The following is a 27,879-nucleotide window of genomic DNA, read 5'->3' on the forward strand; positions in this document are numbered from 1 at the left end:
TGGCAGAAAACTTGTGTGATCTCTATAAACAAAGTTAAAAACACTGTGTGTGCAAACCTATGTTTCCTGCTAAATTGTTCTGTTTTGCTCCACAGGGTGGCAGGAAACTTGTGTGATCTTTTTAAGTGAAGGTATAAACATTGTGTGTAAAACTATTTCCTGCTAAACTGTTTTAATGTTGGAATTGTGCATTTAAAGATCTCGTGTGCTTTGATTGCTGATGTACAGACAGGTTTTGATTAGGTAGTCTTCCCGTCCAAATGTCTTCTTTCGCTTCACAGCCTTGAACAATTGAACACCTTCTGATGCAAGAAATGAGGGCTTCTATCTGCCCTGCACAGTCCTGGAGGCATCTGCTGTTTCTTTCTCCTCATGTAGCTGGTTGGGGCTGTGGATCTCTGTCAACCACACTGTCACCTATGTATCTCATCAACAACCATTCTGGATTGATGGTCCAGCTTCCTGAGGAACATCCAGGCTACAGAGCTCTAGGTCTGAAGCTGGCTGTCACTCAGAGGTCACTTAAGAGTTAGATTAAATCCTGTGCTATACAGAACCAAAATGTCTAATCTGGCCACCAAGCCCCACCCTTTTCTTCTAGCTGCTCATTGAACCCAGGTCCTCAGACATATCAGAGGAGGGCTCCACCACTGACTCACCCATACCCATCCATTCTGTAGTTAGCATGGGACAAAAATGAGGCACTACTTTTCAATGAATTTCTATTCCACTATGATGAAATTCTAATTTCCCTATGGAAATAGAATGTTATAAATATGGTCACAATGAGCTGGTGGTCTAATAATCAACCTGCTTGCCTTGTTTCTTCAGTCTTTTCGGGTCCTCTGAGTTTATTACCAAGATCAACCTTGCACAGAGGTGAAAGTCTCAAAATGGAGCCCCCCAGACATGAATACAACTGACTCCATGATGGAAGTGCCATTCAGGTTGCAAAGCTCAGCACACAGACAGCACCACCTGCCAAAGCCCTGATCCATCAAATCCCACAGTTTTGGGAAAGCCTCTAAATGTAGTCACCTTGCTTTTGGGCTTCTGTAAGTTCTGCTTCTGGCTAACTGTTCTTGGTAATTGAAGTGTGTCAACCCAGGATATGGTGTTTGTGCTTAAAAGCTCACCCAGAGACAGGCTCAGTGCTACACCGGGACTCTGAACATCTAGGGTAGTCACTGGCTGGCTTTCTATCAGGTAAGCCCAGGTCCAAACAGTCTTCTCTGCTGAGTACTATACCACAGAGGGAGTAAGAAATAAAACATACAGATATCTTAAAGAAAGCTAGGAAGACATACTCAAAATACTAGATGTAGGGCAGTCATAAGGATGAAATCACTCTGTAGGAAAAGATTTAAAAAGAAATCAAGGAAAAGGAAAACAAAACCCATAGCCTCCAAATTGGTTGTATGTGTTGGGGGTGGGGTGGGTAGGATTAGACAAATATGGGAAGGGGGATAACAAATAAAAAAGAATGATGAAAAATACAGTAAAACATCCTCTAAAAGTGTTGAAAAATGGGGGGGGGGCTCATACGATAAAAGAAAGAAGAAAAAGGAGCTATTGGACCAGCTTCTTCCAGGACTTCAGACTGGAGAAGCCCCTGTTAATAGTATAGAGTTGGGTGAGAGCCTGCTGCTACTGAGTCTGTTTCAGGCAAGTGATGTCTGCCTGAGTGGTCTTTACAGCCCTCTCCCTCCCCCTCTCCCCCCCCCCCCCCCCCCCGTGTGTATCTGAGGCCTCTGCTGGCCTCACTTTGCATTCTGAGGCATGAGCTGAGTCCCATGCTTCCAGGACTCCCCATATTGTAGCTTCTGGGGCATTGTTTCAGCTTGAGGTTGTCTCTCATGTGCTCTGGTAGTGTGGGACAGGAAGCAAGCACAGTAGTGAGATCAGTGCAGATGTATGGGCTGCCCTTGTGCTTTTGAGGCTTCCTGTTTAACAATCCCCCTGCCTAAGAGAGGCCACTGTGATACCATGGTATCCTGTATACCTCTAAAACTTCAATGCCACACAGTAGTGAGTGACAAATAGGTTCCTCCAGAATTTGATCCACCCAGTGGCTTCAGGCTCAGTGCTATCCAATGCCAGGCCAACTCTCAGTTGATTAGATCTATTCCAGCCATAGGCCATTGAGGACTTTCCTTATGTATATCACCCAGTTTGAGCCAACCTCCTGCTGCCTGCACCTCTGCTCATAGTGTGGCCCTTCACGAAATTGCCACGCTGGGCTTTCCAGAGTTTTCCCTTCCTGAAGATGTACACCTCAAGTCCCTAGGGTAGTTTAGTGGTTAGCAATAGATTCTGTTTCTGGAAGGCACCCAGCTGCCACCCTCCAAGTCAATTATGCTATGTGGCAAAATGGGATTTGCCTCCTGTGTGACTCCATCTTATGAGGGAATCCCTCTTTAGCTGCAACTTCCTACTGAATTTCAGACTGCTGAGGGCCATGTGTTTGTTTGGAAGGCAGCACTGCTTAACCATTATCTGGCTTAGCCATTATCTGGTTTTGGGATCACCCCCCCCCCCCCCCGCCCCCTTCCACCCAGGGAAGGCTTGGTAGGTGAAATCCGCGTTTGGCTTGCTTCTCTGTTTCTGTTTGTTCTCTTGGTTTTGCTTTACTTCTTTCATGGATTTCTAAAGCTTTCTCTCAGTTTTCTCTTTCACAAAAATTTTCTTCTTTCTTTTCTTCCTTTCTTTATATTCTGACCCTTTTCTTCATGGACTCTCACTTCTAATACACCATGTTTTTAATTGAAAGAAAATTTCACACAATTATGTTCTGATCAGTTCCCCCTCCCCTCCTTTGTCCCCTCCCCGGCTCCCTACCCCCCATCCAACTCCACACCTTTTTCTCTTAAGAAAAAAAGACAAGAATAAAAATAAACAAACTGACCGAGAGAGAGAGAGAGAGAGAGAGAGAGAGAGAGAGAGAGAGAGAGAGAGCAAAGAATTTGAGTAACATACACACACACACACACACACCATAAGAACACACAAAAAGGAAACCATGACATATAAACTGAAGAATGATAAGGTAAAACTTGTTCAAACAAAATAATATGACACACACACACACACAAAAAAAAATCCCCAGAACTGCCTTTGAGTTCTTTTTGTGTTGGCCATCTTCTTCTGGGCATGGGGCCTGCCCCTAAATGAGGTTGGTATACACAGTGAGACTCCCTTTGAGAAACAAGTTTTCCTTGGCGAGTAGCTGATAATTGTAGATAGCTTCTCAGTTGGGGATGAGAGCTCATGTCTTCCCTGTCTCAACACAAGAGCCTCTCTGGAATGGATCTATGCAGGTCCTGTGCATGCTGACACACTTACTGTGAGTTCACATGTGTGTCACTCCTATTGTGTCTGCTAGCCTCTGTTTTCTTGTGTCATCCATTCTCTCTGGCTCTTACAATCTTTCCACCTCCTCTTCGGTTTGATGAAGACATCCTTTTTAGAGCCGAGTGTTCTAAGGTCTCTCACTTTCTGCATACTGTCTTCTTGTGGTCTCTGTATGTTTTTGTGTCTTCTGCAGGGGGAAGCTTCTCTGGTGATGGCTGAGTGAGGCACTAATCTGTGACTGTGGCAGAGTGTCCTTAGGAATAATTTGATTGCTATGTTCCTTTACCATAACAATAGTGTTTGGGTTTCCCCTAAGTCCGTGGCCTATTTAGACTCATATTCTTAGCCACGTGAACAGTGTCAGGCATGGGTTTCATGTCACAGAGTGGGCCTTAAACCCAGTCAGAGAGTGGTTAGTTACTACCACAATGTTTGTGTTACTACTGGATCAGTGGATCATGCAGGCAGGGCACCATTGTAGTTCGAAGGGTTTGTAGTAGTGTTGATATTTATCTTTCTGCTCTGGTAGTATGCAGAGTACCTTCCAGAACCATGCACTAGTCAGGAGGGGATAAAGCACTAGTTAGGCACCGGTTTAAATGCTCAGTGTTCAATGAGATATGTGTTGTCTTCAGCAATAGGGATGTATTAACCAGGGGTTGTAGGAAAATGTATGGATCAAGAACAGAACTTGGAGGAGGTTTATTAGAATGGCTTACAGGCTGTGGTCCAGCTAGTCCAACAATGGCTGTATAACAACAGAAGGCCCAAATATCCAGTAGTTGTTCAGTTCATAAGGCTGGATGTCTCATCTGGTGTTTAGTACACACCAGAATCCCAAAGGAGCAGGCTTTAATGCCAGTAAAGAAATAGACTTGCCAGAGGAGGGGGAAGGGCAAAGAGAGCAATCTTCCTTTTTCTATGCCCTTTATATAGGGTGCCAGCAGATGGTATGGCCCAGATTAAAGGTGGAAATTCCCACCTCAAAAGATCTGGTCTAGCCGGGTGTGGTCCACCACGCCTTTAATCCCAGCACTCGGGAGGCAGAGGCAGGTGGATTTCTGAGTTCGAGGCCAGCCTGGTCTACAAAGTGAGTTCCAGGACAGCCAGGGCTACACAGAGAAACCCTGTCTCGGAAAACCAAAAAAAAAAAAAAAAAAAAAAAAGAGATCTGGTCTTTCCACTTCAAAGGATTTAACTAAGAAAAAAGTCCCTCACACAGAGACCCAGCCACTTGGCTTTTAGTTAATTCCAGATGTAGTCAAGTTGACAACCAAAAATATGCATCATAAAGGCCTTACCACCAGCTTGTGGAAAGCAACCTATACCCTTGACAACAGCCTGAGTTTGAGGGTTTGCATGGGGCCCCTTTGGCCAAGTAGTCAATTAGATGTAACCTATTCCTGGGACTCCAAGGTTTTGCTTGGTAGCTAGATTTCTAGCTGGGGCTTTGTAACCCCCATTATTTGGTGATTTCATTTATATTTCTATCATATATGTATATATTTTAAGAAGGTTTTACTATAGTAGGTTTCCATATGACCACTCAAATGGCCCTCAGTGTTAGCTGCCCCTCACCTTCCTCCTTCCATCTCCTTCCTCTTCCCTTCCCTCTGTGTTTAATGCCCCTGTTCCAGGCTTCCTCCACTGCCTCTCCATAATTACATGTTATATTTTATTTCCCTTGAGAGATCCTCCCCTTTTCCCTAGCTTTTTACGCCATTCTTACCCTCTGTGGTTTAGATAACATGTTTAGCAAAGGCTTAAAAGCTAACATCTGCGTAGAAGAGACTTTTGACTTATTAGGGTCTGGGTTCCTTCACGCAGGATGATTTTTGTTTCGAGATCTATCCATTTTCCCATGAATTTCATTGTTTTTTTTTTTTTTAACAGCCGTGTGATAGTCTATTGTATAAATGTACCACATTTTCACTATCCATTCATTTGTTGATGGGAGTCTAGTCTGTTTTAGATTACTGGCTATTAGAAGTAGTAGCAGAGAACATGGGTGAGCAAGTATCTTTGGGGTAGGATGTAGAGTCCTTGGGTTCACCCCCAAGAGTGGTATATCTGGATCCTGAGGTAGACCTATTCCCAGCTTCCTGAGGAACGACCACACTGATTTCCATAGTGGCTGTACAAGTTTTCCCTCCCACTAGCGATGGAGGAGTGTTTTCTTACCATCCCTGGCCACCATGAGCTGTCATTTGTCTTATTGATCTTGACCATGCTGACTGGTGTAAGATGAAATATCAAAGTAGTTTTGATTTGCATTGATGTCCAGTTTTTTTACTATATATTTTTAGATATATTGGATGTGTAATTAGTAAAAATCTTTCCCCAATCTGTAGCCTGACACTTTGTTCCAATGATAATGCCCTCTGCCATACAGAAATGTTTCAGTTTCCTGAGGTCCTATTTGGTTATTAATTGTTGTTCTTAGTGCCTGTACTATTGGTGTCTTGTTCAGAAAAGCGTTTCCTATGCCATTCTCTGCTTTCTCTTATATCAGATTCAGGACACCCGGGCTTTTGTTGAAAAGTCCATTTGGAGTTGAGTTTTGTGCAGGGTGATAAATATTGATGTATTTGGAGTCTTCTACATGCAGCCACCCAGTTTGATCAGCACCATTTCTTAAAGGTGCTCCCCCCAACCGGGTGTTTATTTCTGTCTTCTTTGTCAAAAAGAGAGTGTATAGATTGTGGAGTTATATCTGGGGCTTAAATTTATTTTCATTGAATAGCACACCTGTTTTTATGCCAATATCATGTTGTTTTTATTAATGTAGCTCTATGGTACAATTTGAGATTAAAGTTTATGAGATTAAAGTCATACCTCCAGCAGTTATTGTTATCCAGAATTGTTTTAGCTATCCTGTTTTGGTTTTTGTAATTCCATATGAAACAAGAATTGTCCTTTCAATTTCTGTGAAGAACTGTATTAGGATTTTGATAGGTATTACATTGAGTCTGTATATCGTTTTTGGTAGGCTGGCTGTTTTCACTATGTAGATCCTATTGATCCATGAGCATGGAGGATCTTCCCATCTTCTGGTATTTCCTTCAATTTCTTTTCTCAATGTCTTGACATTTTATTATACAAGTTTTTCACTTGCTAATCAGAGTTCTTCCTAGGTACCTGTTTTTTTTTTTTTTTTTTTTTTTAGGTAATTGTAAAGGTATTGTTTACTTGATTTCTTTCACAATCTGTTTGCTGTTTGTGTATAGAGAGGCTACTGATTTTTGTATTCACCTACTTTGCTGGAAGTGTTAATCAGCTGTAGGAGTTTCTTGGTGGAGGCTTTAGGGTCATTTATATATACAATCATATTATCTGCAAATTAAGATGCTGTGGCTTCTTCCTTTACCTTTTGTGTCCCCTTGACTTCCCTCAGGTGTCTTCTTGCTTTAGGTAAGACTTGGGGTACTATATTGAGACCTAAAGAGAAAGTGCAAAGCCTTGTCTTGTTAGTGATTTTAATGAAAATGCCTGAGTTTCTCTCCATTTAGGCTGCTGTTGGCTATGGTTTGCTGTAAACTGCCTTTATTTAATTGAACTATGTCCTATGTCCCTAATCTCTCTGAGACTTTTATCAAAAAGGGATGCTGAATTTTGTCAAAGGTCCTTTCTCCGTCTAATGAGATGATCATTTGATCATTTTTTTTTTTTTTTGTCTTTCACTTTGTTTAGACAGTGAATTACATTTATTGAGCCACCCCTGCATTTCTGGATGAAGCCTACTTGATCATGGTGGATGATCTTTTTCATGTGTTCTTGGATTAGTTTGTAAGCATTTTAATGAGAATTTTTGTAGCCTTGCTCATAATGAATAGTGGTCTGGAATTCTATTTTTTTTTTTTCCACTGAGTCTTTGTGTGGTTTAGGTATCAGGACAATTGTGGCCTTGTAAAAAGAATTAGGCAATATTATGTCAGTTTCCATTTTGTAGAATAATTTTAGAAGTGTTGAAGTTAATTCTTTGAAATTCTGGTAGAATTTTTTTTTCAGAATTTATCTTGCCCTGGGCTATTTTGGTTGGGGAGGGTGGCTTTTAATTGCTGCTTTTAATTTAACTGTTCTTAATTTAGCTTTGATAGGTGATATATATCAAGGACTTCATCCTTTTCTTTTGTGTTTTCCAGTTTAGTAGAGTGAATGCAGGTTTTAAAACTATATCCTTACTATTATTTTAATTTCCTCAGTGTGTTGAGATGATCCTGTTTTATCCCTAATTTTATTATTCTGTATCTTCTCTCTCTATCTTTTAATTAATTTGGCAAAGGGTTTATAAATCTTACTGATTTTCTCAAAGAACCAACTCTTTGTTTCATTGATTCTTTGTCATTTTTTTGGTTTGTTTGTTTTGTTGTTTGTTTCTATTTTATTGATTTCAACTCTGAGTTTGGTTAGCTCTTGCTGTCTACTATTTTGGAGTATTATTTCTTCTTTTTTATTAGAGCTAACAGTTTTGTCAATGAGTTACTAATATGAGATCTCTCTATTTTTTATATAGACATTTAGTGCTATGAACTTGCCTCTTAGAACCACCTTGCATTGTGCCTTATAAGTTTGGGTATGCTGTGTTTTGATTTTCATTCAGATCTAAAAAAGGTTTTAATTTCATTCTTAACTTCTGTCCTGACATGACTGTTTCCCTGAGTTTGCATTCTTTTTGTTGTTGATATCCAGCTTTAATCCATGATAGACAGATAGGATGCAGGTGTTATTTCAATCTCTTTGTACCCATTGATGCTTTGTGTCCAAGTATGTGGTTAATTTTGGAGGAAATTGAACTGCTGAGAAAATGGAATATTCCTTTGTGTTTGGATGAAATGTCTTGTAAATATCCCTTAAGTCCACTTGGTTCATAAGTCAGCTACCAGCATTTTTGTTAAGCTTTGTCTGGATGACCTGTCTATTGGTGAGAGTGGGGTACTGGACTCTCCCACTATTAGTGTGTGAGGGTCAATTTGTGATTTAATATTTCTTTTATGAACTTGATTGTCTTTTTGTTTGGTGAATAGACATTAAACATTACGAATCACAATGTCTCTCTTGGAGGATTGTTTTCTTTTTTGTATTATATATTTTCTTCATTTACATTTCAAATGCTATCCTGAAAGTCCCCTATATCCTCCCCCTTTCCTGCCCTGCTCCCCAACCCACTCACTCCCACTTCCTGGCACTGGCATTCCCCTATACTGGGGCATATAATCTTCACAAGACCAAGGGCCTCTCATCCCATTGATGGCAGACTAGGTCATCCTCTGCTACATATGCAACTAGAGATACAAGTTCTGGGGGGGGGGTATGGGTTAGTTCATATTGTTGTTCCTCCTATGGGGTTGCAGAGTTGTCTCCCTTTGGGTTTTCTTTATTGTTTCTACTTCCATTTTTAGATCTTGGATGGTTTTGTTCAATTCCATCACCTGTTTAGTTGTGTTTTCCTGTAATTCTTTAAGGGATTTTTGTGCTTCCTCTTTAAGTACTTGTACCTGTTTATCAGTGTTCTCCTTTATTTCTTCAAGTGAGTTTTTAATGCCCTTCTTAAAATCCTCTACCAGCATCACGAGTTATGATTTGAAATCTGAATCTTGCTTTTTGGGTGTGTTGGGGTATCCAGGACTCACTCTGGTGGGAGTACTGGGTTCTGATGATGCTGAGTGGTCTTGGTTTCTGTTAATAAGATTCTTACATTTGCATTTTTCCATCTGGTTGTCTCTGGCTGGAGCTTGTTCCTCTTGTGATTCTGTTAGCCTCTGTCAGCACTCCTGGGAGTCCAACTCTCTTCTGAGTCCCAGTGGTCAGAGCTCTCTCTGCAGGCAAGCTCTCCTGTTGCAGGGAAGGTGCACAGAGGTCTGGAGCTCAGCTCTGCCTCCTGGCTGAAGATGAAGGCCCAAAGGGACCCTGTCCAAGAAGCTCTGTTGCTTCTGTGACCCACATGCTGTCCTGCACAGACTGGTCTCTGAGAGACCCGGGATACAAGATGGTGATCTCACCTCAGAGGATTGTTTTCTTTGTTGAGTATGTAGTGTCTTTCCTTATCGCTTCTGTTTACATTTGGACTATCTGTTTTGTCAGATATTAAAGTGGCTACAATTGGCTTGCTTTTTAGGTCCATTTTCATAGGATCTCTTTTCCCATTCTTTTATCCTGAGATGATGTCTATCATTGATATAAGGTGTATTTCTTAGATACACCAGAAGGATGGATCTTGCTTTCAAATACAGTCCATTAGTCTGTGCCTTTTGGGGATGGGAATTGAGACTGTTGAGAGTGCTCATGGAACAATGTTTATTGGTTTCTGTTATTTTTGTGTTACAGTGTGAGTTTTCCCCCTTATTTTGATTTGCTTGTCTAGGATTATTTATTTCTTGGTTTCTTGAGTGTAATTAACCTCTTCAGACTGAAAATTCAATTCTAGTGCCTTGTATAGTGCTTGATTGATAAAGATAGATACTGCTTAAGTTTGGTGCTATTGTGGTGTGGAATGTTTTCCTTTCTTCATCTACTATGATTGATAGTTTTGCTGGGTATAGTAGTCTGGGCTCACATCTGTGGTTTCTCAGGGTTTGGAGAACATCTTCCCAGCTCCTTCTGTCTTTCTGAGTCTCCATTGAGAAGTTAGATATTATTTTAATTGGTCTAGGTCTGTTTTTTTTTTTTTCGAGACAGTGTTTCTCTGTATAGCCCTGGCTGTCCTGGAACTCACTTTGTAGACCAGGCTGGCCTTGAACTCAGAAATCTGGCTGACTCTGCCTCCCAAGTGATGGGATTAAAGGCATGTGCCACCACCTTTATAGGTCACTTGTTTACTTCTCTCTCTCTCTCTCTCTCTCTCTCTTTCTCTCTCTCTCTCTTCTTCTATTCCTAGTATTCATAGATTTGATCTTTTCATAGTGTCCCAGGTTTCCTGGATGTTTTATGCCAGGATTATTTTATCATTTTCTTTGACTGAGCTATACATAGCATTTATCTTGCCTTTAACACCTGAGATTCCTTTTTTCATCTCTTGTATTCTGTTGGTGGGGTTCCTGCTTGTGTTTGTAAATATTTCATTTCTGGTTTTCTTTCAGCTTGGGTTTTCTTTGGTGGTTTTATTCTACTTTCATGCCCTAAACTGTTTTTAGTACCTTATTCCATTGTTTGTTTCTTACAGATTTTATTAAGGTATTTATTCATATCCTCTTTAAGAGCTTTGAACATATTCATACTAGTTATTTTGAAGTTCTTGCTTCATGCTGTAGCTGTGGTGCATTTCTCAGTATGGTTCCTGAATAAAGATAAGAGCAGTTATCTTATCTGTTAATGGTTGTGTTTTTGTGCTGGTCTAGGAATCTAAAGTTATGATGATTGAGATGATTCTAAATGTTGATATCTGGACGAGTGTTGTTGGGTATATTCTGTTCTTTGATTTCTTTTGACCTTTCTGGATCTTAGGAAAGTGTAGTAGCTATGGGTTGCTTGGTAGACAGTGCTTCTGCAGGTCTGTTGGTGGCACAGTTGTGTGATTCTCTCTGTTATGCCTATCTTGAAAGCTCCATCAAGGCAGGCTACTTGCTGCTTGCTACACAAAGGTGCACAATTTATGTTCCTTGAACTCAGATATTCTTGAGAATTTGCTGTTTATTTAAACAAATTATGTCTTGGCAAAAATGTAGAAACATCAAGGATGGGATTTTTAATTTTGTGTTATTATTTTGACTAAGGCTATACTATATAATAGTAATAATCTAATGATCATCAGTAACACAGAGGCTTCTTTATTTATGGTGGGTTACATTCAGAAAAAGCATCATCAGTTATGACTATCATAAGCCAAGAGGGCATTTACTATATTCAACCTACCAAGCACTACAGCTTAGTAGCACTGATCATTGTAGTGTTGGTGATTCCCCTCTGCCTGGGCTGTGTGACTTACTGGCAGTGGTGGTTGCCTGGCATTATGACAGAAGGCCTATTCACTGCTTAGCCTTTTGGTCAAGATCAAGTGTAGAAATGTCAATCACGTCTCACTAGCTGTGGAAAATGATCACAATTTAAAAGTGTGTGTGTGTGTGTGTGTGTGTGTGTGTGTTTGTGTTTGCAGATGCAGGTGTACAGGTCAGAGATCAACTTCAAATGTCATTCTTCAGGTGCTGTACACTTTGTTTTTGGAGGCAGGCTTGTTCCCTGATCCTTGCCAGTCAGGGATCTTTAGGTTTCTACCAATGCTTACATTCCAAGCATACATCACCACATCTGGCTTTTTCCATGAGTGCCAGGGATCAGAATCATATCCTGGTGCTTGCAACGAAAACACTCTACTCATTGAGCTATCTCCCCAGCCCAAGGACATGTTCCTCTTCTTTCTTTATGTTTTCAAGGAGTTACTTTTATTTTATGTTCATTACTGTTTTGCCTTCATGTATGTCTGTATGAGGGTGTCAGATCACTTGGATCTGGATTGCAGATGGTTGTCAGCTGTCCTGTGGATGCTGGGATTTGAACTTAGATCCTCCGGAAGTACAGCCAGTGCTCTTAACTGTTGAGATAACTCTTCAGATCTGCCCCTGAATACTTTCTAATAAAGTGTTTTGTTGACACTTCATGTCCATGTGTTCTTCAAGTATCTTTCCAATTGTAATTATATTTTAACTTTGAAAGTTACTTCAGAGAAACCAGAATCTTTCAAAGAGTTTGGCCCTTCATTTTTAATGTGTTCTGTTTCTTGATTCTTCAAATGCCATCACCTGCTGTTGGGTCTTTGATGACGACCAGAATGCTTTCTGAATTGTGGTGCACAGAGTTTTAAGTTATTAAGAAATGGTGACATTTCAGATGTATTGCAGTGGGACCCAGAAGACACTGTTTGTTGCCAGAGTTGCATAGAAAAGTGAATATGTTGCAAGGATCTGAGCTTTGCCAGAGCTGCACAGTCTGCTGCTCAATGAATTGACTGTATTTGTAGCAGTTCAAACACCCCAAATTCTTTCCTGTAGCACAGAACTGGCCCGAGACAACCATTTGTTCCAGTTTTCTAGGTTGCACGCTGTTTAACAATGTGGGGCATTTGAAGTGAGTTGGCACATGCCACTCAATACTGTTATTTGTTTAAGAGATGGCATGTGGCCACAGTGAAGTCTTACCAAGGAAGGCTGGCTCCACCAATGCTTGCATGGCACAGAGAATGACATATACCCTCAGGAGAATCTCCACTGTCCCAGATCAGTCACTCTGGCTTGGGGTTTTGAACATATAAAAACACTTGAGCATACATAGTGCAAATCCATTTCTTTGGAGCAGACTCCCATCAGCTAAGACATTGAGATTGACATAGAAATCAAAGTAACTTACTTTGTGATAAAATCCTAACAATCCTTTTGGCTGAGATTCTGGTCATTACAGCACATAATTTCTCCCAGCAGCTTCCCCAAGGGACTGAACATTGTAGCTCGGAGTTTCCCCAGTGACTCTGGCTCAGAGCAAATGAAGTGAGTGGTCGAATAGAGATGGTTTCAGTGTGTACTGTGTCTATGGGCTCTGCTGCCTCCTCCTTCCATCAGACTGTCGAGAGACACCACACCTTTTGAGGTCTTTAAGTTTACTCTGTCTGACATTGGCAGGAACTTCAAATTCAACCAACTTGGTTCTGACTGGATCCAACAATGTGGGTCAGACTACCTGCTTCCTTATTGTAGCCACGTGCTCTTCATGGTCTTCCTGAAGCAGCTCCCAGGCCCCTTAACTGGCATCTTAGGTGTTTCTGAAACCATGTCAACAGCTTCTTGCAGGAGCCAGACAATTAGGCTTCCGGCCCAGGTGCAGACTCAAGGGTTTAACTCTTCAAGGTCTTGGGTATGTGTGGGTTGTCCTTTCATGTCAGCTCTAACTGTATGTAGCTCAGAGAAAACTAGGGGTTGTGCTTTGAATGCAAAATGTCCCTATAGGCTTGTGTGTTTGAGCGTTTTCTCTCAAACACACATTTTTGGGAAAGTTGTAGAACCTTTAGGAGGAAGTGGGTCACTAGGGCAGGCCTTAAGGATTTGTAGCCCAGCCCCATTTCCTGCTTGTCCTCTGGTGTCAGACAACCTTCTGATGCATCATGACAAGCCCAGCTGTTGCTTATGCTGCCATGCCCTTCTGACCCTGCCCTTGGACGTATGTCCCTGGAGCTATAAGCCCTAGCCAACCCAGCCCCCCACCTTAAACTCATTTTTTTATTGGGTATTTGGCCACAGCAATGATAAAAGCAACTAATAAGATGGGTATGGGTCTCTCTGAGCACCCCCCAAAGCTTTTCATCCCCATCACTTCTCCGCTTGGGGTTTTTCTGATTCAGACTTGGCCTGCATCTTTTTTTTTTCTTTTTCTTTTCTTTTTTCTTTTTTTTCTTGGCCAGTGTTTTGCAAACCTGAGGACCATTTCTTCCTTTGGTAGAGTTCCACGTGAGGTCTCCTGAGCAGAAGCAAAGGACTGGGACCCATCTGTGTGCTCGGCCAGCTCCTGCTGCTGCAGCTCTGCTGAGTCCCTGTAGGGTTCCAGATGCAGTGCTTCTGCCTCTCGGGCCACACTGGTTGTCCCCTTGCCTGGGCCTGGCGCTGGCCGCATGCCTGGCTCATCAGCTCTGCCAGCTGCTGTATGATTGATGACACTCCAGAGCACATTAGCAGTTTGGTCATGTCTAGGACACTCCTGATTAAATCATTATATAAAATATGCCCGAGGATATAATGTAGCTCTTAAAGGGAAAAGTTAAATACTCTAAAATACTTACCTTAAAAGAACCCTTTTCAGACTATGTCACAACACTTATCATAGTGATTTAGAATAGTGAACAAAATAAACAAATAGGAAAAGTAAAAAGAGTAGAAGTAGCTTTTCAGCATAATGATAACAAATGTAGCTAATTGTGCATAAATTTTTATGCCCCCAACAATGTCATTTTTTTGTCATCAGAACTTGTGAAACTTACCAAATGCTGCAGCTGGAAAAATTATCTTCTTACAGGATAAATTAAATGATAATGAAAGGGCACAATGAAATGGTGAAATAATAGGCTTTTAATAATATGTATTATTGTCAGAGTATACATGTTATATTATTATGAAGCGACTAGTTTAATCACCCTCATGAGCGGAGATAGAAAAAAAGACAAAGCTTGTGAAAACACATAGGCTTTTTTAGGGAAAACATTGCCATCATGGTGGTTCTCACACATGTTTGCTGGAGCATCCTTTTAGTGGTACTGAGCTCAGAAACTTGGCAACATTGACTCAGATTGGACTTGATCTAAATTCCTGAAAAGCAAATGATGAATTTGAAAAGTTAGTAGGAAAAAAAAGTAATTAGGATCGGGGCAGATGGCTCATTGGGCAAATATGGGGACCTGAGTTCAGATTCCTAGCACCACATAGAAGCCAGACGAGTGTGCCTGTAACTCCAGCACTTAGCATGTGTGTGGGAAGCATGTGGATCTCAGGTAGTTCCTGGACAACCAGCCTATTCAAAATGGCAGCTCCAGGTTCAGGGAGGGTATTTTTGTGCATTTTCTGTGCACAAATCTTTTTGTGCATTCTGTAAAGTTTGTCTTTGCATAATTCAAATGCTGATTTCTGTACCAGCAGAGAGATGAGTACTATGTGGACTTTGGTTATTTTTATGGATTATCGCCCACCTTAGTATTTTGTAAACACACATGACTTTCACCTTCTGATTGGCTTAATAAAGATCTGACAGCCTATAGTTGAGGCAAAAGAGGACAGGCAGGACTTTCAAGCAGGGATGGGCTATGGGAGGAAGCAGGCAAGGGACCCAGACTGAGTGAGAGGTAATAGACCACGTGGCAGACGTGGACTAAAATAAATTAAGTTAGATGAGTTAGTCAGGAGGTACCCAACTATATTGCTTACATTGTCATAAGTAATATGTTTCCATGCCATTACTCAAGAGGTGGTGGGTCTGAGATAGTCCTGCTACCCTCACTCAGAAAACAATGTAGAGAGCGATAGAGGGACATACTTAACACCAAACTGTGTCCTCCACAAGCACTTGCATAGGAGGCACACTGGCAAGCACATGTTTACACTACACACCACACACACACACACACCACACACACCACACACACCTCACACATATCCATGCACATACACATACACACATGCACACACACATACACACATGCACACACACATACACACATGCACATACACACATACATACACACACACACATACACACACACATACACACACACACATACACACACACATACACACATGCACAAACACATACACATATGCTCACACTACACACATGCCTACACACACACACACACACACACACTCACACACACACACACTCACACACACACCACACAGTAGTTATACTTACTTACATGATTTATTCATTTGCTTTCTAGTGTTGTGGTAAAACACTGACCAAAGTGAGCCAAGGAGGAAAAGGTGTATTTCATCTTACAGTTGACAGTCCATCAGGGATGGAAGTCAGAGCCGGAACGCAAGGCAGGAACCTGTAGGCGGAAGCTTAGGTAGAGACCATGGAGCAGTGCCTACTGGCTTGCTTACGGCCTTGCTCTTCATGGCTTGCCCAGCTTGCTTTCTCATACAACTCAGGACCGCCTGGCCATAATTAGTACACCCACAGTGGGCTGGGCACGTCTCTCTATATCATTATTTGATAACTTGCCTATAGTTATCAATCTGATGGAGGCAATTAATCAGCCAAGGTTCTCTCTTCCTGAATCACCCTAGTTTGTGTCAGTCTGACAGACAATAACAACAACAAAACCCCCAAACAAAAACCAAAAGCCCCAAACCAACAAACATCCCCAAGCTAATGAGCACAATGTAGTGAGTCAGTCCGTTACCTTTGTGACAGCATCCTATTTGATCACACAAACACACCCAGCACTTGTTTAGCACATATAAATGCACAGAGTACCTTCAGGTCTCTGCCTTCCCGGCACCACAGTTTCTTGTGAAATGATGTATTACTCACCGCCTCAGAGTGTTCTGTGTGGTGGCCACTTCCCAGAAAAATGCTGTCTCTTTGTAATACACATGACTTTAATAATGAAGCCAGCTCACCTTTCTTGTAAAGAGCCCACTGGGGCTGCCATTGTTTGCTAACAACTACAATGAAAGGCACTGACAAACTCCTTCCTCTGTGCTTGAGAGTGTGTAAGTGTGTGCGCGTGTGCATGTGCGTGTGGCACCTGCTCAGGTCCAGCATCTGCTCTGTCCCTCGTCACTCTACAACTGCATCTTCTGACTTCTCCTCCCGTGGGCAGAAGAATCCCTGGCAGGAGACTGGAGAGTGGGGTAAAGGGAAGGCAGGGCCTTTCTCTTTCCCACCTGTCTCCTGTGGCATCCCCACAGGCAGACGCAGCTATTTCTTCAGTGCAGTATTAATTACCGTACCCCACAATGGCTCTATCTGTGACTAGTGACATTGGATTTGGGGCTCTTTCAGGCCACCACCTTCCTTTGTTTTTGCGGCAACTAATATCTGTGAGATTTACCTGCTTAGAGCTCTTGTTCTCCATGGAACTAATCTCTTGCCTTTGATTCTGCCTTTTGCAAAGCCCCAGGGTGGTTGCGCTATTCCTCGATTTTATAGTGTGTGTGATATTATCTTTATAACCACTCTTGGCAGAAGGGAATATCGCCTGCACTTTTGGGTGGAGATTTTGTGGAGGACCAATGGTGTGTCCAAGCTCACCCAGTTCACAGCCGGAGGTTCTAGGACTCAACTCTAGCAGCCTTGCTGACTTCCCACCTCCAGGTGGCAGAGAGCATGCTAGCTCCCAGGGTTTAAGAATATCTACATACAGTGAGGTACTCACATCTTCTCAGGGCCAGCCAAGGAAACAGAGTTCAGAGGCACCAGTTTGTCAAAGGGCAGATCTGGGATTCAAACTCGGCTCCGAGCCTCTCCTCCTCCTGGGGCTAGTTCTTCTGTGAAGTGAGCATTTTTGGAGAAATGATGTACTGTGCTATTTTAATACATGTTCCCAAATCCTGCCTCTAGAAATGTCCATTCAGTTCCTTTAGGACAGGGGTGGGGAATATGGCTTTTGCCCAGTTGTCCTTGATTCTGGGGTCTCCTGTTCTGCCTGCAGCACCCTATGTGGCACCTGTTTGCCTCTCCATCCCAGGCTCTGTTTTCATCTGTGCCCTGAGGGCCTGGACAAGGTAATCTGCAAGGTCATTCCACACCTTTGTACACTCTCATTCTTGTGACTGCAGGATACAAGGCTGATGTCCTGCATCCTGGGCGCCAGAGCTGCTACTAAACCCTGAGGGTAGCTGCCTTCATGCCTGCTCACCAGGAATTCCCATAGAGTGTGGGGCACCACAGGGGCCCTCTGGCTTGAGGGTGAAGGAAAGCCCTGTTTGTTGGTTTGAAGTAGTTGGCAAACTGGCATTTTAAAAAGGAAATAGACTGTGGGGTAGAGGGTTTAATTCAGGGAAATATTTGCAGGACTCTGTTTGTTCTGAGAGGTCATCTAATAGGTTTTGTTCCCACACTCTCTGGAAAGATGACGCTTCATTAACATGGCAACATGAGGTGTAGTGGAAACGGCAGAATTGGGAACTCTGAAAAGACACATTCACTAGATTCCACTTAAAATGTAAAAAGGAGTGGAAAGAAAACCAATGGACATTTTCTTGAGGCAGCTGAGGGATACAAAACACAGGCATCTTTGTCTCCTCCTTGAAGACTTCCACAATGCCTTCTCCTTTCTTCCTTTTGACTAATCTCTACTTCTGAGAGGTGTTGAGTTTCGGCCAAACTTTCCGCTTCGTTCGCATCAAAGACTGCCCTCTTGTGAATAGCCAGCTCTCACCTACCCCTCGCCTTACTCACTCCTGACCAGCGGACGCAGGTCAGTCCCCCATAATAATTAGCTCACAGGCAGAGTTTCCAGGCTGCTCCAGGAGCATCAATCACAGGGATGAATGCAAGCCGGTGTGTGGGAACCGCAGGGGCAGCCAGGAGCTGAGTGGGCACTGCTGCCCCAGCCTCCGTCCCAAGCCACACTCCTTTGCTCCATTCATCCTACAGCTTGACAGAACAAATCACACGGGTACCTGATAAACTAGGAGGCTGCCTGTCCCACAGAGAGTGAGGCTGGCTAAGTTCTCTGTGATACCATACTTCTGGGTTCCAGTTATGACTCGGTTCCAGGCTACAAAGCAGGCCTCAGCTACTTTGTCTCATTTGCTGATCTCTCACATTTCCTTCTCTTCTAATCATGAAGTTTTGGAGAGAGAAATCTTAACATAAGGTGCAACATGTTAGCTTGCATTCTTTTGTGCTTCCTAAGGTTTAATCTCCCCTTTGCTGTCTCCTGACCAAGGCTGGGGTCCGGATGGCTCCCTGGCCCCACTTTGTGCAGTCATGTCTCTCTGCCTTCTGCCCCCGCAAAAACACCCGGGACTTGGGAACTTGAATTCAGATCTCGTCACGAGGGTACTTCTCTCTGCACTGTTATCTGGGGTTACTCCCCCCCACACCAATAAGAACTCAGATAGGATTCAGCCAGAAAGTTGGAATTCCCACCCAGCACCGTATAGAAAGGTCACGAATTTGCTACCGGGGGCTTCTGGGTAGGGACTCTTGAGTTCTTTCAGATTCGGACATGTCTTCAATAGAGTCGCTTTGGACCTGTACAAGATCCAGTGCAGGATCAGGTCTATGCTGCCCCCTGGTGCTCATTTGTTTCCCTACATCTAATTTAGTCTATAATTACAGTCTTACATGCAGGACAGATATCTAAAACTACAAGAATCAGGAGGAAAAGATCCAGTGCAATAAAATCATAGATCTCTATAGTCTCTAGGGACCTGAGATAAATGTTTTTACCATGAGACACCCCCATTTTATCTGGAAACCAGCATAAATATGTGAGGAAGAGTACAAATAACAGATCCAATGACTTTAAGTTGTTTTTGACAGTAAATGATTAAAAGTGTTTCTGTTTAATATGTTTTGACTTTTAATCAGGATTTATTTTATCTTCCAGTAAACTTTACTTTTTATATAGATCAGAGGGGGAAATAATGCAACATTTGCAGGCACATGTATACACATGCATGTGTACATATATGTATATAGCTTTGTGTGTGTGTGTATGTGTGTGTGAACAGATGAGTGCATCCATGCATGAACGTGTAGAGGCCAGAGGATGACATTAATGTCTTCTATTTTTCTTCTTTAGTCTCTTAATACTGAGTGTCTCATGGAACCTAGAGCTTGCTGGGTTTGAGCAAGCCATAAGGCACTTCTCCCAGCTGGCACTTGCGTTACAGGTGCCTGAGACGCTCAGGGCTTTTTATGTGGGTGCTGGAAGATCCAGACTGAAGTCTTCATGCATGTGGACTCTTGTCCACTGAGCATCCTTTCAGCCCTGATATATTTAAATTTGTATTTCCTTGCATGAAAACCAAAAATAGAAGCCTGAAGTCTCTTCAAGTCAATTTGAACTTTAGGTCAGAGGCCTCTGGCTTTCAAGTCAGAAGTGAAGCATGAGACAGGGTGGTCTGGGAGAGGCCACAGATCTTTATGTGTGAGTTATGGCTCTTCCAACCCTCTGTAAGTACACTGAAACACTTTGTCTGCTGGGTACACTATGTCAGACATTTTAAATATGTTCTTGGAATGCTGCTCTCTATGAGGCAAGAGTCCATGTTTGGAGTAAACAAAATATGAGAATCATATCAGCTGTTAAGAGGATGGATCTTTCCAAGTAGCTCAGACACATTGGCTGAGTGTTGAAGACAGCAACGATGCCAGCACATTATGCATTCATATCTTGTATGGCTGAGTCTGAGAGTTACAGGGAAGATGGCCATGCTGGGTACATCTTGAAGATGGTCATGCTGAATGCTAAATCGACATGATGATCACGCTGAGCTGTCTGGGTAGGGAAGCCATAGCTGGTCAGCCAAATCCAAGAAGTTTATGGAAACTTTGTCCAGATGGTAATACTGGTGGACGAGTTCCCAGGAAGGCTGATGGAGAGAGAGGGGCTGGCTGCACTGGGAATTAGTCACTGGATGTCTGTGAGTAGCAGGTTTTCAAGGAATGTTCACTCCTAGAATTGAAGACTCATTTGTATGGTGTCTTTATTTGCTCTCTAGATTTCTGTTTATGGGCTGAACTATCCATCCTCATCCCTGGTTCATGGGTTGTAGTTCTAACCCTGAGTCGCCTGAATTTGTGGCTATATTTAGAGAGAAGGTCTTTAAGCTGGCAATTAAATGAAAATGAGACTATTAGAATAGGCCCTAAACCTGTGTGGCAGATGTCCTTATAAGGAGAAGAAATTTGGATGCAGAAACAAGAGGGATGGGTGAAGACAGAAGATGCATGCACCTGCACACCAAGGAGAGAGGCTTACAAACCCTAATGCTGCAGGCATTTGGATTTCTGACTTCCAACCTCCAAGGTTTGGAATAAACCCCCCATAGTCTGTTGCTTAAGCCATCAGTCTGTGGCACTTTTACCTAGGAAATGAACCTAGTCTTCCTTTGAATTTAGCAGGTGTGGGGAGCATAGCAAGATGACTTCCCACTCAGAATTAACTCCGAGCATGTTCACCCCATGAAAGGTCATACTCCGCAAGTAGCTAAGCATCCTAGAAGATGTAAGAGTGGCTTGTCTGAACAGCATCCAATATCTTTAACTAGACAAGATACTTGAGAATGATTTCTGGAAGGAAGGCCAAGCGTGCACACCTGGACCAGACAAACATCTTTCCCTCACCTTCTGTGCTGTCCTGTGCAGGGAATCCAAATAGTCTGAAAAAAATGTTCACAATCAAAATGGATCTTTCTCTTGTGGGTACATTGGGAGGAAGCCCAGGGCTTGTGCATGTAAGGCCAGCACTGTACTAGGGGTACAAACATAGTCTCTAACTCAGCAGTGTTCAGTTTGTGGCAACCTATGGATTATGATCCCTTTGTGGGGTTAAGTGACCCTTTCACAGGGGTCACCTAAGACCATTGGAAAACACAGATATTTGCAATTCATAACAGTGGCAAAATTATAGTTATGAAATAATGATGAAAATAATTTTATGATTGGGCATCACCACAACATGAGGAACAGAAAAAGGGTCACAGCGTTAGGAGGACTGCGGTCCACTTCCTAACTGAATCTTGCAGCCAAGTCTAGCGGCATAAAGCTACATAAAACTTTATCAATTGTTACATTAAAAAAAAAAAAAACTTCACTATGTGAGCCTGCTTTTCCTTTTCCCAAACCCCTGATGCTTAGTTTATAGAATACATGATTTGATACAACTCTGCAAAAGATTTAGTGAACAAAGAAAGCTTAGCCCTGGGGACTGAGGATCCAGTTCCTCTATGTGTCTGCAGGGACCATTCTTGGCAGAGGGTGAGGTAATTAAGCCAAACTCCACTGAGCACTTCATGACATGGACACTAGTTAAATATGACCATGGGTTTGACACATCTCACCTTTCACAGAAACGGTGGAGGAAGACACTGGAGTAAAACAACGGATCCGTTTTTCATCCCATTCAGCTATGTGACCTTTAGCAAGCATGGCACCTTGGGCTTCTCATATGTGAACACTGTTGGTCACGTGCACAGAGCTTTTGAGGTGCTTGGTGCACCAGAGTGGCAGTAAGTATTGGTTGGCAGGATCTTGATGTCCTCAGATGAAGGGCAGTCAAGGTGTGCGGCTATTGCTTGATGCTTCGTGTACTACGGTGGAGAGCAGGTCTTAGCCCGACCTCAGGTGCTATGCTGTTTGGCTTCTGAGTGTCTCCACTTTCCCATGGTGTTTTGCAGCGTCAGTCCTGGGGAAGCTTGCGTGATGCTGACTGTAACAAATGTAGCACTTTTTTTTTGTACCCCAGATATCTCAATGTGGCCTTTAAAAATATCTATGACTTTTATTTATTCTTTGGCAATTTTAAAATATTTTTATAGGTATGGGCATTTTGCCTACACGTATGTATGGGCATTATGTGCATGCAGTGGCTGTTGAGGTCAGAAGGGGGCATGAGACATTTTGGAGCTGGAGTTACAGATGGTTGTGAACCATCAGATGGGTGTGAACCATCAGATGGGTGCTAGGAATTGAATCCCTGGTCCAGTGTACCACAATTCATTAGTTGGAATCTATCCTTAGTTCTCCCTCCCTTCTTTCCTCTCTCCTTCCTTTCTTCCCCTTTTGTCTTGTCTTGTCTTGTCTTGTCTTGTCCCCTCCCCTTCCTTCCCCTTCCCTCCCCTCCCCTCCCCCTTCTCATTTCCGGTGTGGCACGCTCTTATTTATCTTCCTGCCCCAGTTTCTTGAGTGTCTGGACTCTGGGACTCTACCATCTGAGGTTGAATCTTGAACAAGTTTCTTAGTTTCTCATCTCATGATCTGTTAACTTTTAGAGTCTAGACTTTGCACTTTGTTGACTATGCCTCAAATTTGGAAATAGAATTGTTCTTAATTTGTACTTTCTAGAATGCTACCCCAGGGCATTATTTAAACAATGAGACCATAATAGACACTACATGGGAACATCCTGGGGTAAATTGATCTGAGTAACATTTAATCCAGCTATATTGGTGGACATCATGGCTGACTTTTCTGTGAAGTGTCTTGCCAAGTGAGATGCCTCTAATCATGTGTTTGAGTTCTGTGGTCGCCAGCATTTTGTGTCAGCTTTGGGGCTCTTCTGACACACAAGCCTAATGCACTGTCAGTGACATTATTGGCACACTTTTCTCAATCAAACTTCCCCACACTGCCTTTCCATGTTAAGGAACATCTTTGTTCACTTTACATCTCTAGTTGCTTAGTTCTCTATTCCTACCACTTTTTACTCTGTCCCTGTGTTTTATGTGAACTTTCTCCACACATACGCTTTGCAGAATGTGCAAAACTAGCTGTGTGAAGATGGGAATGTGCCAGACCCACAAGGAGGCCCAGACTGAAAGAACAGATCTGTGTCAGTCTGGGGCAGCAGAGCCTTTGATTGACTCTGACCAGCTCTGTGCACATCTCTGCCTTTCCCAGGCAGCTCAGAGTCCCGCCCGAGACATCCACACTGTCTATATGTGTTTAGGAAGGCAGGAACCTGCTTCCAGGACTTCCTGCAGCTACTGAGTTGTTTGTTTAAGGAGTTTCTCTGCAGGATGATCTGTTCCACTTCCATTTAGAACTTCCTGAGTCTTCACTAGCTTCCATCCAAGATGGAATGTTTCAAATCTGAGAAAATAGCTGTATAGCACCAGGAATTCCAGACCTTCACACTCAGAGGTTTGGTGTGGTCCCATGCTAACCTGCTTGGCAGGGCAGAATGTCTATGAAGTGTGTTTCCTCTTCCAGAGGCATCTGCCTGCAAGAAAGGATGTCAGAACTGCACACCTATTTCTGGAAATAGCATCTGTGTACTCTCCAGAGGACTCACACCCTGTGTCGCAACCTGTGTCCTATGCATTGCTCTCCAGTTCTAGGGACAGCAACTGAACACGGTCTGTCAAGGTAGCATATACCCTCAGACTTCCCCCTCCCTCCTTTCTTTTCCTCTCTCCCTTCTTTCCTTTCTTTGTTGCCCATCTCTGTCCTTCCTGTTCCTCTTTTTGTCTTCCCTCTGTTCTTTCCTTCCTTCCTTATTCCTCTTCCTCCCCCTCCTCCTCTTCTTTTCCCCCCAACCCTCTTTCCTTATTAGAGATGGGGTTGCTTTATGGAGCCCAAGCTGACCTCACCCTTGCAGTCCCCCGCCCCAGCTTCTCCAGTGATGAAATGACACATACATGCCATGCCATCCACCTCCAGGAGACATTTTTATGTGTTATCATATCTCTTCTTATGTTGGCTTCATTATATTCCCTTGCCAATTTCTATGACCAGCCTTTGTTATTATAATAGGGAAGGGCGAGAGTATGCCCACGGCTTCTGAGTGCTGGCATTGCCAAGCTCCATGACAAAATACTGATTACAGAGGTTTATCTGTGTTGTAAATATTTTATCAAGTACTTCACTAACCATTTGTGTACTTCTCAGTGCCTATGACCAAATTTAAAATAACTGATTAGTAAGAGTTAGATTGTAGTGTAATGAACACAGTGGTCATTTTTTTCCTTTAGCCCAGTTCCTGACTGACATACCCAGCATTGCTTCCACCAAGGCTCTGCCAAGGACACAGCTCAGAGCCCAGAGCCCAGGCAGGGACAAGGGTCACCTATGTGTGGGACGCCTCAGTGGGTGTGGGAATGGTTTTCCTGGATTTCCTGACTTTTGTGAATTGCTGGTCTCTTACACACAGACTTGCAATAACCTAGTCTCATGGACTGAATGAAACCATTGGCAACTTTCTGGCTTGCTGCTTTTTTCCCCCCAAGCCAGAGCTGAAGCTGGTAAAGAAGCCAGGAATTCCCAAGCTTTCCCAGGCAAGTGTCGGGAAACACTGGGACTCCTTCTTCTCCATCTCTGTCCATCTGCAGGCCAAGTGTGCACCAGTTACAGGCAGAGTCTGAATCGAGCTTTGTGCAAGTCTCCGGAAAGAGATCCAAGTTTTTGTGGTGGGTGAAAGTGACAGGGAAGTGGCAGGGACATCTGCAGAGCTAGGTCTGTCCCTGTCTGCAGCAGAGCATGTGTGGGTACCCTTTATGTGAACGAGCCACCCAGGATAGAATGGGGCTTTTGACATCCACTGGAACCCAGCATGCCTTACAATGAGAGGCTTGTTGGCCCAAGGAGGACTGTGCAATGAACGGAGGTTCTGAGGTCAGTTCTGTCTATCCATACAGAGACCAGAGAGTAGCTCCTTATTGGAACCAGCTACACAGAGGTCACTGCCTTCAGAGAAAGCAACTTTGATCAGAAATGCTCGCTAGAAAGCTGTCTGTTTTCATGTGTTTATTTTTTATGTTCTTGATGGAAGCATAACATGAAGGTTAGATGGCACCATTTATTAGTCCATAAACCTGAAAAGGTATCTCTCTTGACTCCAAGGTCAGTGATGACAATGTTTGTTTCCTTCCATGGGGCGTCAATGTCCTCTCAAGGATATGGAAGCACCCTGGGAAAACAGAATCCATTAAAGTCCTTAATAATCGAGTTGGGAAGGCAGGTGCTCTTGATTGGCACCACTTGGCAAGGGGACCATGTGGGTCTTAGGGAGGACAGTGACTCTGTGAGCAAGGTTGAGCTGCAGATGGGAGGTGGAGCAGATAGTTAACAGTGTCCTTTAGCCTCCAGGATCAGGAAAAGGACAAACCAGGCTTGTTTGACTTTTTCTGGCAGGCTTGTGATTCCCAGCCAGAATGCAGGTGGCACAGTTGTGACTCCTGGCATGGCCTTCAGTACTTCAGTGATATCTCCACCAGTGCCAGGCGCCAGCTGAGTGTCACCGTGCACTTCCCAGGCTTAAGTGACGCTAGCTGAGGCTTCGAGAGCAGCCTCTCATTTATTAGTTACGTTGGAAAGAAATTGCTCATATCTACCTGGCTACTGGATTTTAACAGCTGTGCTCTGTAAGAGATTTTGGAGGGAGCTCGTTTTCAAAGTGTCTTTAAGAAGGTGTCACCTTCAAAGGGAGTTTCCAGGAGGGCAACCAGCACTCAGAAATCCAATCATGCAAGAAAAAAATTAGTTCATATTTTGATACACATGGACTGTTTTCCATCCTCACTTTCATTGGCAATGGTCCTAATGGAAGCTTTCTGTCCAACACTGAGTATCTTGGAAGAAGTCCTGGGCCCTACACATTTACCCTGCTTGGCTGGATGCTAAAAAGTCGTAGTTGGCTGGGAGATCCCGAGTGTCCCTTCTAGTTAAAGATATTATGACTGCAGAGCTAATCAGTCTCAACTTATGAAGTGAAATGATGACAACTCCTGTGTATGGGGCAAGGTATTCCATGCCTTGTGCTGCAATCTGGGCGGCATTTTCCCAAATCCTAATCTTGTCACTACTGGTATATTATTCCTGTTTACAAATGAGCAAGTTGGAGTTTAGAGAAATTTGAAACTTATCCCATGGCACAAATTTTAAATTTAGTAAGTGGCTCCCTGGAGATTGATTTTTTTAGATAACTTTAAGCTTGACTTTGAAACCCACATTTGAACCGGAACGGAGTTTAGACACCTTGTGGTCACCCCACTCTCTTTTTTTTCAAATTAGTCTCTGATTTCTAGCCTTCCAGGTGGTGAGCCCTATTCTTCTGTCAACAAAGCATTCAAGTAACAACTGAGACATTTGCCATGGATATCTGCTCTCTGCCTACTAATAGACCAGGGGTAGTAGCATCCTGCCAACTAGATGTCCAGTCTTAAGCAATACAAATGCCTTTGAAGAGATAATGCATGAATTGTCACCCTCTAGTTTGACTGTATGAATTAGTGTGGTTTGGCAAATGCCCAGAAGGAATAGAGCCCAGCTTCCTGGGTCCTGGTCTCCCTGAGGGTAGGAGGGTGGGCCTGTATTGTAGACCTATGAGGAAACCTTTTTTAATGCCTTGATAAAACCCTGTTCAGCAACTGTTGATCTGCTCACTCAATATCTTACTTTCTAGTGGGTCAAAGCCATGAAGTTAGAATACTTACATTTCTATATGAGAGCACGTACATCGATGATGATGATGATGATGATGATGACGATAATCTGTTTTTACAATGTGATCTGACAAGCAAAGTTTAATGTAAACATGTGGTAGGTAAGTAATGTATTGTAAGGGCATATGTGTTTGCTGGCTTCCCTTGACTGGCTGAGGCCGCATGCTACTTTGAGAAATTCTAACTGTAAGTGCTTTGAGACCTCAGAAGTCACTTTCCTTTTCAGATGTGTCTTAGACATTTCATTTAAGTAAAGGAAAACACACTTGTTAGGAAGGAGACCTTAGCAATGACCGAAGAAGTAAAGCTGTGTGGAGTATGCATGAGCCACATGACACTCGTGCTGAAAACCACAGTAAAATAAGTCATATATTCTGGTTTGTTTTAACTTCAGAATTAAAATGAATCCTTAAAGTTGAGAGAGTTGAAACTGACTTTATTATATTAGAGTGCTGAGACATATTATACCAGATATTGTAAGGAAGTATGGTTTTTTTTAACCACTTGATGTCCATAACAAAAATACTAAATGCAGATTTCATCCAAAAAACTAATATTTGCTCATTCATTCATTCATTCATTCAGAGGACTTAAAGATTTATTGTGTTAAAAATACGTTGGAGTTGATCTGGAAGCTTCCCGGTGACACTGCCCTCTGCTGTTCATCAATGACACAAGGCTAAGTGAGCCCAGCTAAGGACTGTCATCCACTGCCTCTTGCAGTGCTAACTCAATCCTTCTCCATGAGTGAGCGCTACAGTCAGATGTTAATAACCTGACCCTTCGACTTCTGCACGGATATCACCAAGACCTCAGAGGCCATGCAAAAGTAAACAAAACATGCCAATCCGCTGTGTCTCTCCTACTGATCCTCTATCATTCAAAAGATGTCATAAAGACTTCAAATAGATGTGCAAAAAGGTACAATCTATTTCAC

General features: G+C 42.9%; 1 long non-coding RNA gene across 2 annotated transcripts; it reads left to right on the forward strand.

Annotated features, from left to right (window-relative positions):
- Window positions 1–855: 855 nt before the first annotated feature.
- On the forward strand, window positions 856–27,776 carry LOC110293685 (uncharacterized). Of its 2 annotated transcripts, none has more exons than XR_002377837.1 (4): window positions 856–1,055; window positions 23,713–23,868; window positions 26,903–27,043; window positions 27,528–27,776. It is a non-coding gene; the product is annotated as an uncharacterized LOC110293685 (long non-coding RNA). The 2 variants fall into 2 exon arrangements; XR_015047266.1 differs by lacking the exon at window positions 856–1,055 and adding an exon at window positions 21,965–22,010.
- Window positions 27,777–27,879: the final 103 nt, after the last annotated feature.

The sequence above is a fragment of the Mus caroli genome, unplaced genomic scaffold, assembly GCF_978045245.1.
Source record: "Mus caroli unplaced genomic scaffold, Mus_caroli_1 scaffold_6, whole genome shotgun sequence".
NCBI lineage: Eukaryota > Metazoa > Chordata > Mammalia > Rodentia > Muridae > Mus > Mus caroli.